Here is a 10230-nt window from a genome sequence, read left to right as displayed (position 1 = left end):
CAATTTAGGTGGAGTTTAAACTAGAGCTATGCAAGGTCTAATCCCAGACTTTTTCCAGAACAAATTCTTTATCAATTATTTACTTCTTTAAAAATTTATTTATCTGATTGTTATGGTCTGAATGTGTCCTCCAAAATTCATATGTTAAAAACTTAGTCCCTAGTGCAAGCATGTTTGGAGATAGGGCTTGGGAGGTATTCAGGTCATGAGGGCTTTGTCCTCATAAATGAATTGATACCACTATAAAAAGTGTTTTCAGGTGTAGGTTTGCTTTCTCTTGCCCTTCTGCCTTCCTCCATGTGAGGACATAGCAAGAAAACCCTCACCAGATGCCAATGCCTTGATCTTGGGCTTCCCAGCCTCTACAACTGTGAGGAAATAAATTTCTGCTCTTTGTGAATTATCTAGTCTGAGGTATTCTGTTATAAGAGCACAAAACAGACTAAGACACTAATGTAACAGCAAATGCCCTTCTGGGGCTTTAGTTGCTCAACTGTGAAACTGAGCTGCTGGACTGAGTTTCCCCAACTCTAAGACACAAGGATTCCCCAGGAGCTCTAGCTCTCCTTTGAGACACTTCCCCCACCAGGCAATGGTCTGCTAGCTCAGAGATGCTCAACCACTCAGGGAACTCTTAATCCCAAGACTAGGAGCTCACACCTGGACATTTGGATTTACTTTGTCTGGGATGGGCTTAGTCATAGGTACTGTGGCAAGGGTTGAGAACCACTGTCCTAACTTGACAACCTTTCTCTTCTTCCAGTCTCCACTCATCCTACAGCTCCTCCATGATACTCCATGACACTCCCAACCTGCCCTTCCAAATTATGCTTATCAATGGAACGTGAATGATCTTTATATGATCATTCTGATATGACTGTGCGACTCTCCTGTATGCACAACTTTAGTAGCTTCCCAGGGTATACCCACTGGGATTCTTAAGATGGCACACAGGCCCTTACCTGGCCTGACCCCAGGGCTCTGCATCCCCAGCATCCTCTGCAGCCATTTCAGACAGCACCCCACACAGATTACCCAACATGCCCCAACCACGTCAAGCACTGTCGTACAACTAAGCCCAGATTCACCCTGCATTTACCTGGAAGGCTCTCCCATCCTGTTATCTACTTTGTCCATTCACCCAGCTTTTCAAATCCATTGCCCCTCCTCCCCTGCTCCCACCTTCACACCTCACTGCATCTTCCTAGAACTCTTCTGTAGTTCCCTCAGGCAGAGCTAAGAATTCTGTTGTCTATGTTCCTATATGTCTATCAGGCAGCTTAATATGTCTATTAAGTCCTCACCACAGTGAATCATTGCAACCACATATAGTGCTCACCTCTCCTCTGAGACTCTGAGCTCCTTGAGAGCCGTGCAGTGTTCACTCCAGCATCCCGAGAGTGCAATGTGTGTATAAAATACCCTTCAATATGTGTCAAATAACTGAATGAATGAATAAACAGACATAATAACAAGCATATACTGTGCTCATGGGTCACTGAGAAAGGTTCGAATAATTTTCAAACGGCTTCTTCCTCAGACCAACAATGTCTCCTGATTGACAGGCACTACCGTGGAAATCAAATAGGGCAGAGTGGCAGGGAGAAGTGGCAGAAAAGTAGACAGAACCAGGACCTCTCCTCACAGTTTAAACCAGACTTAAGCTGGCAGCCCATACACCAAGCAAGTACACAGAGGTTTCCTTTGGCCCAGAAAGTGCTTTAAAATTCCGCTTCTACACTTTCACTTGCTGTGTCAGAGGCTCAGGCAACAGTCAACCTGCATTCCCACCAGGCTTCAATGACTGCAGTGGGGTAGCTGCTCTCGCATTTCGAGAAAGCACCTGTGTTCTCCACTGTGCCACAGTCCCCAGAAGTCTCTGTTGTTTTCCCCCAGCTCATCTCTCCCAGTATGTTTGCTGTCTGGCCCCTGTAGGCATTTGAGTTTGCAACCCTGGGTTTAAACAGATTGCTTGGCTTAAGGAGTTAAAACACCTGTGTGTGCTCATTCTTTGCACCAAAGAATAACAGGAAGGATTTCTGCAGCTCCATTTCTCTCTAGGCTAGAAAGTTTAATAAAACCTAGCTGCTGCTGCCTGGCTTTAGGGCTGAGAATGCCAGGGGCCATGACTGGGAAAGGAGAACAAAGTCGGGGGAGGAGGAGGCAAGGCGTAGCACAAACAGGCTATCTGGAAGTGTGACCCTCTGCTCTGCCAGGCTGAGATAAGCGCCTCCGCAGGACTGCTAAAGGGAAGGTGAGGACGGAGCCGGACACTCAGCAAGGGGAAGCGTTCAGGAAGGAATTCCTCAGCAAGTCTGCTAGACAAGCCACTGTCTCATGAAGCTTTAGCTCCACTCACTGGCTGGCTATAAATTAAGCTTCAGGAAGCCAGCATAGCTCAGCAAAGCTTCCAGGCAGCCCCAAGGCACTGCTTAGAAGAGGAACTTTTCCTCAAACTCCACCTCTTACAGGGTTTCCGTAGGCTGGCCATTTATGGGTTGTGTGACCCTGGACCTTAGTGTACTTGGCCGGGCGCGGTGGCTCAAGCCTGTAATCCCAGCACTTTGGGAGGCCGAGACGGGCGGATCACAAGGTCAGGAGATCGAGACCATCCTGGCTAACACGGTGAAACCCCGTCTCTAATAAAAAATACAAAAAACTAGCCGGGCGAGGTGGCGGGCGCCTGTAGTCCCAGCTACTCGGGAGGCTGACAGGAGAATGGCGGGAACATGGGAGGCGGAGCTTGCAGCCAGCTGAGATCCAGCCACTGCACTCCAGCCTGGGCAACAGAGCAAGACTCCATCTCAAAAAAAAAAAAAAAAGAAAACAAGGAGTATGAACTAGATTTATCTCTAGTGTACTTTCTAGGTGTTTCTTTCTTTGTTTTTAAACAAGGTCTGACTCTGTCACCCAAGCTAGAGTACAGCGGCATGATCACAGCTCACTGCAGCCTCAACCTCCTGGGTTCAAGTGATCCTCCTGCCTCATCCCCCCAAGTAGCTGGGACCACAGGCATGCATCACCACTCCGGGCTAATTTTTTTTATTCTTTGTAAAGATGGGGTTGCAATGTTTCCCAGGCTAGTCTCGAACTCCTAGGCTCCTAAGAATTTTAACATTTGAGTTTTCTTCCAACAAAGAGGTGATTCCCACATAGAGGAAAATATAACTTTATATAAACATATATAAACCCTGCTTTCCACTTTAATTAAGCCATAAATTCCTGTGGCAGCTAGAGATGTGAAGAGGCAAGTGAGAAGAGGAAATGGGCATAAGACTCTCAGCAGCTTGGAAATAAACAGGGATGACTGAAGTGACCCTGCAGCTCCAAAGGTGGCTATTCATTAGCCTCCTCCTGTCCTTAGACTCAGCTGGAGCATTGCATCCACTGGCTCCCAGGTTGCAGGGGATGTCAGCAGCTCCAGCTCGCCTGATTGAAGGAGGCCATGTGGCTTTCCCTGGACTCCCTGCTTAGACCGTGATTCCCTGTAGGGCCTGGATCCATTGACCTCTTCTTCTCCCACCCTACCCAGCACTCTTCTTCATGAGTTTATTTTCTCCTATCTTTTTTCCCTCCACTTTTCATTAAAATTTTTTTGATTAAGTACCTTCTATGGGCCGGATATTTTTCTAGAGTCTGGGAACACCTCAATGAGCAGACAGGTTCTTAGTTCTCATAGATCTTTCATTCTAGAGAGAAAACTGACCGATTAAAAAAAATAATACAGCAGGCGGTGAGGGGTGCTATAAAGAAGGATGAGCAGGGTAAGTGGTTGGGAAAATGTGGGACTTTGTCCTCTAGAAGCCAGCGAAAGCTTCTCTGTTAAGGTGACATTTGACAGAGATTTGAAGACACTGAAGGAGTGAGCCATTTGGATCTCTAGGGAAAGAGCATTCTTCCCCAGGCAGAGAAAAGCAAGTGCAAAGGCCATGATGAAGTGAGCTTGGCCAGAATGAGGGACACCAAGGGCGGCCTAAAGTGCATGCAGGTCTTAAGAGATGAGGTTCCCGGTGCCCTTTGACTGCTCCAGAGATCCTGTGCTCACAACACAAAGCCCCAATCATCCTAAAATATATCTATGCTATAGAAATTTGTCCCAAAATTTCCTTTCATCATGATTTACCTTCTGGTATCCCACCCATGAAAGTAGAAATTTCCTGCTTTCTCCTAATAATTACTAATCTGTCTTCTCCCCTAAAATGTAAGGCCAAGGAGAACAGGGACTTGGCCTATTCATTCACTGCTCTGTGTTCAGCTCCTATTTCAGTACTGAAAACCAAGTAGGCCCTCAATAAGTTTTTATTTTGAATTTATTTATTTATTTATTTTTATTATTATGTTTATCTTTTTGAGATGGAATCTCTCTCTGCTGCCCAGGCTGGAGTGCAGTGGTGCGATCTCGGCTCACTGCAACCTCCACTTCCCGGGTTCAAGCATTTCCGGCTAATTTTTGTATTTTTAGTAGAGACAGGGTTTCACCATGTTGGCCAGGCTGGTCCCAAGCTCCTGACCCCAAATGATCCGTCCACCTCGGCCTCCCAAAGTGCTGGGATTACAGAAATGAGCCACCGCCCCTGGCCAACTCTCAATAAATATTTATTTTCTAGATGAAAGGGGGAACCTAGCTATGTTACATGGTAATGAGGCAGCTGACTTTCTTGGAAGCAGAAGACCTAATTCTAGATTTGGTGACACAAAAGCAATAAAGGAAGGACCTCTGTAAATCACTCATGTCTCTGAGCCTCAGCTCTCAAAGTGTTGGATTAGAACTAGGGATGGCAAAATTCTGCTACAGGCACAACCACTCACCCTCTTCCATGCCCACTAGACTCTCTAATGAACTGTAGCTGTCTGTCTCTAGAAAAAACTTCAGAATTCTTCCCACCCAATGCTCTTAGCAGCCACAACCAAAGGGTCAGAGGTGACGCTTACAATGAACCCAATTTGCCATCCCTCAATTAGATGTTTAATATTCCTTTCCACTTGCCAGGCGTGGTGGCTCACACCTGTAATCCCAGCACTTTGGGAGGCCAAGGCGGGCAGATCACAAGGTCGGGAGATGGAGACCATCCATCCTAGCTAACACGGTAAAATCCCATCTCTACTAAAAGTACAAAAAATTAGCCAGGCGTGTGGTGGGTGCCTGTAGTCCCAGCTACTCAAGAGGCTGAGCCAGGAGAATGGCATGAACCCGGGAGGCGGAGCTTGCAGTGAGTGGAGATTGAGCCACTGCACTCCAACCTGGGCGACAGAGCGAGACTCCGTCTCAAAAAAAAAAAAAAAAAAAAAGATTCCTTTCCTCTTTAATATCCTATGATTCAAATCTAAGCAAGCTTGTTTGGCCACATGGAGGTACATGTTCCTGCAAAATCAATCCCAAGAAATCCTACTGCTCATAGGCAAGCAGGTAACCCCTGCTTCCATAGCAGAGACAGTCACTAATAACACTTGCTTCAACTCGGACAAATATTTTTCCCCCAGAAGCTAATTCAAGGCTACCTTTTTCAGGCTCTTTTGAAGGCTGCTAGAGTTGGTCCCTTGAGTAAGCTGAGTGTTGTGGTGCCCCTCAGTTCCCATGCCATAGAAGCTTGAACCTCGTTCATTAATACACTAGCCCTAAGGTTTAAAACCAGTCTGGCCTGGCTTGGAGACTTTAAATCACTATCTTCTGGCCAATAAGAATGAGTTTCTAGGCCAGGCATGGCGGCTCATGCCTGTAATCCCAGCACTTTGGGAGGCTGAGGCTGGCGAATCACTTAAGGTCAGGAATTGAGGTCAGGACCAGCCGAGCCAAGCCCATATCTACAAAAAATATAAAAATTAGCCACACATGGTAGCGCACGCCTGTAATCCCAGCTACTGAGGGAGCCTGAGGCCCAGGAATCGCTTGAACCCGGGAGGCAGAGGTCGCAGTGAGCGGAGATTGCACCACTGCACTCCAGCTGGGCGACAGAGTGAGACTCCGTTTCGAATTTAAAAAAAAAAAAAAAAGAAGAAGAGTGAGTTTCTGAGGTCCCTGATATGGTTATGGTCTTCTGGCCCTTGAGCCCTTCAGCCTCGTCCCTCCTCAGGCATTCATTCCTGACCTGTCCCTCATGCCTTTCTGTGTCTGCTGTCTAAGCTTTCTTGCTCCCCATGCCTGATGGGATTTGAATGCTCCTTTTCCTACAGTGTGCACTCACCCCTGCACATGTTCTCTTTCAGCCACTCCAGGTACAAATCCAGTAAAATCCACCCTGAAGTCAGGAACACTCCCCACCAGCAGACCCATGAGATGGGCATTTCTGCTGGGGAAGAAAAATACACAAATATCCAAATATAGAAGAGGACCACGAAAGATGCCCAAACCCCTATGGAGAAATGTGGCATTGTCTCAACTTCCTTCCAAAACCACGAAAAGGAGTTTTTTAAATGACATAATCCCATGTGGACAAAGAAAATTGGAAAAGTATGAGCAGAGGAAAAAAGCCGACAACATTTTAGAAGCTGAAAGTGGATAAGCAGTGACTGTGCTAGTTAGCCAGAGAATATGAGCTAAAAGAGAACTTTATTACATGGACCCTATAATAGGAGACTTACAAACACCATGGAGAATGTCTCCAAATGTGTGTTCTTAAAAGTTGCAGAAACCTTGTTCAGGTACTTGTCATCAAAATAACTTCCCTTTCAACCCAAACATCTTGATGTCACCGTCACTGACTACAATCTCCTTCTGACTCCCTATCTCACAATGATGGTGCCCTGGGGTAACTGGAGTGCTTTAAACCCCTTTAAACTCCAGTGGCCCACTACCTAATAAATAAATACACCAAATAAATACACGATGGAGCTGAAAATGGTGTGCTGGGTATGCAAGCACTGCTCAAGATAACTCTCCAGTCCTCCAACCCTCTACTCCAATCACCATCCTAAGTCCTTCACTCTCCCATACAAATTCTGGAGTGACCACTGGGGTCTCAGCCATTGGTTCTTCTTAATATTCCTCCTCAAGTTAGCATCACGGCCCCCTTTAAAAGTCATCCCCATGCCTACTCTGAACAATCATTTCATCTGGGCCAGGGGTCTGGCTGTCAATAGAAGTGGAGGGTATACCAGTAATATTTATTTTTATGGAGGCTTTTCTGGAGTTATATCTAAGATAGTGTGGTCAGAGACATGCCTGCAAGGATTTGCTTTAGTAGAGACAGAGTTTAGGAAAGCTAGAGGCCTGGAAAGTTAATACATCCATTAGACAGTCTTTCTGCTGAGTGCTTGGCTTCTAGTTAGAGTCTGAAATGGCCCCTGAGGGCACTGCTGAGTATGTAGGAAGCCGTGCACATTTTGCTCCAGATATCTAGAATTCAGAACTTATATTTGTACAGGGTAAAGTCTTGACTCCAACTTGTCCTGAATTGCCCTGAGTTTATGTTGCATGATGTAATAAAAAGACCCAGAGCTTTGAATTTGTGGATATGGGTTTGAAGCCCAAATCTACCAGTTTACCTGCGTGATCTTGCTTAATCATTCTGGACCTTGATTTCCTCAACTGCAAAATAGAGGCAATAATAATACCAACCTTGCATGGTTGTATCTAGGATTTTAAATAATATAAGTAAATTTTTTCAGTGCAATGCTAATTACACAGGAACTCCTGAGGAAGTAATGGATATTCTTTTTCTTCTCACTTAGACAAAAGCCCATTTCACTTCCGTGTGGAAGTGAGTATTCCACAAGAATACTCAAGATAGGGTAAGAATTTTCCTGTAAAAATACCTTAAAATCATCTGACATGTTTGAATAAGTTTTTTATTTAATTGAAGCCTCACAGTTCTGGGTTCTACAATGGAGAAAAGGAAAAAACAAAAAAACGGATTTAAGAGCAGGAGTTACCATCAACCACCTTCTCAAAAAAGAGTCTCCAATTCCTAAAGAGATGAGTTCTTCATGGGGCCAACCAGGATTGTGCTCCAACTGAAGGGATCAACCTGTGATTCTCAGCTTCATAGAAAAATCCCAAACAATTAATTCAGAATTGCTTGAAATGGGGAATATTTTTAAGAGTTCTCCAGTGACCCTAGTGTACAGCCAGAATGAAATGCCACCCTCTTTTTTAAAAATGACCTATTGGATGGAGTATAAGGATTTTACTCATTTAAATATTTGAAATCTCTTCCAAACACAATCACCTAAGTCTCAGCATAGTTGCTGCTAAATCGCTTTCTGAGAAGTGGACCACAGTCCAATGCAAGAGCCTGTAGGCCAAAGTCATGAAGTTCTGACAGGAAGTCATCTGCCTAAGCAGAGTAACCTGAGGCACCTGAGTGTGTTGAGGCCAAAAGGAGATAACATCAAGCCCAAAAGAAGAGGCAGGTCTGCAGTTGAAGAAGCAGGTAATCTGAAGTTTCAAAAAGGAGATAAGGCAGAAGCAGAGAGAAAATTTGGAAGTAGGGCAGAGGCCAGTTTGACCACAGGACATGAAGATGCATAATGAGGTAGCCACAGAGTGACTCTTGTGGGCAGCACACACACCACATTACATGCAGCCTGGACCAGGCGCGGGGGCTCATACCTGTAATCCCAGCACTTTGGGAGGCCAAGGCAAGTGGATCACTTGCACCAGGAGTTCGAGACCAGCCTAGGCAACATAGTGAAACCCCATCTCTACAAAAAAATACAAAAAATTAGCTGAGTGTGGTGGCATGAGCCTGTAGTCTCAACCACTCAGGAAGCTGAGGTGGGAGGATTGCTTGTGTGGAGAGGTCAAGGCTGCAATAAGCTGTAATCACACCACTGTACTCCAGCATGTGTGACAGAGTAAGGCTGGAGTGCAGTCTCAAAAAACAAAACAAAACAAAAAACCTGCAGCCTGCACCGCTCCTACTGGTAGGCTTGCTCTGAGCTCAGCACTTCAAGCAGGTGGTAACACTATGAGGTTTATTTTTAATTGCTAGGTGTGGTGGTTGTACTTCTTCGGAGTAAAAATGCACTTCCTTACCCCCTTTGAAGTGAGATGTGGACCTCTGATTTGATATGGCCAAGAAAGTGTGACTGAAAATGACCTGGACACTTCCAATGGGAGCTTCAAAAGCCAGGACACAATTTATCACTGATCCTTTTCCTGCTTCAGTCATCATTGAAGCCCAGGTCAGGATAGAACTCCCACCAGCCTGGATTGCTGATTAAGGATGCTCCATGTTAGAGCAAAAAAGTAAGTTGTTGTGTGAAACCTGTGGCATGAGATTGCTAATGGGATTTTTCTAGCTCAGAGTTTCTCAATTTTGGTAGGATTGAGGTTTGGGGTTAGTTAATGCTTTCCTGTGGGGACTGTCCTGTGCATTTCAGGATGTTGAGTGGCCTCCCAAGCCTCTACCCACTAGACACCAGCAGCACCTCACCCCAAGTTGTGAGTTAGGACCATCAAAAATGTCTCCACAGTGTGATTTCACTTATTTGAGTGACCTAGAGTAGTGAAAATCATGGAGACAGAAAGTCAAATGATGGTTGTCAGGGGCTAGGAGAGGAGGAAAATGGGGAGTTAGTGTTTAATGGGTACAGAGTTTCAGTTTTGCAAAATGAAAAGAGTTCTACAGATGGATGGTGGTGATGGTTGCACACCCATGTGAAGGTGCTTAGTGCCACTGAACTATACACATGAAAATGGTTCAAATGGCTAATTTTATGTTATGTGCTTTGCCACAATTTTTGAAAATGGAAACAAAAATGTCTCTAGACATTGCCAACATCTCCTGGAAAGCAAAATCGCCCCAGTTGAGAACTAGTGTTCTAGCTGTAGCGCAACACAATGAATTGTATAATATGTGTGAAAACATGGGCTTAGGCTCAGCCCTGATTTTTGCCATTGAGCGTTAGAATACCATCTCTCCTAAAATATTTTTTATCCACTCAGATTTTAGGCCAGGAGCAATAGGACAATTGAGCAGTTTGATCTAGAAAAAGCCCGTCTATGGACCCAAAACTGGTGTGATATAAATACACCCTCTGAAAACTCTCACACTGTTTTAAGCTTTCCATCTGATAAACAGAGTACAGTAGAGATTCCATTTGGGATAATTTTTCCTGAAACCTACTTGTTTTTCATGCTGGTTCTACGGTTAAGGGGCCTGGTCTTAAAATGTGTTGAAGCAAAAGAGTGGGAAGAGCTGAGGGAGACATTAGAGAGTTTCCAGATGACAGAATTGCAAATCTGCTGGGCAGTCCTCTGCTGAGGAAGAGGTAGCTTACACTTTGAAT

This window comes from Trachypithecus francoisi, unplaced genomic scaffold (genome assembly GCF_009764315.1).
Source record: "Trachypithecus francoisi isolate TF-2019V2 unplaced genomic scaffold, Tfra_2.0 Lachesis_group8, whole genome shotgun sequence".
NCBI classification, from domain to species: domain Eukaryota; kingdom Metazoa; phylum Chordata; class Mammalia; order Primates; family Cercopithecidae; genus Trachypithecus; species Trachypithecus francoisi.
The sequence above is the reverse complement of the archived record's forward strand: the minus strand, read 5'-3'. Positions refer to the sequence as shown.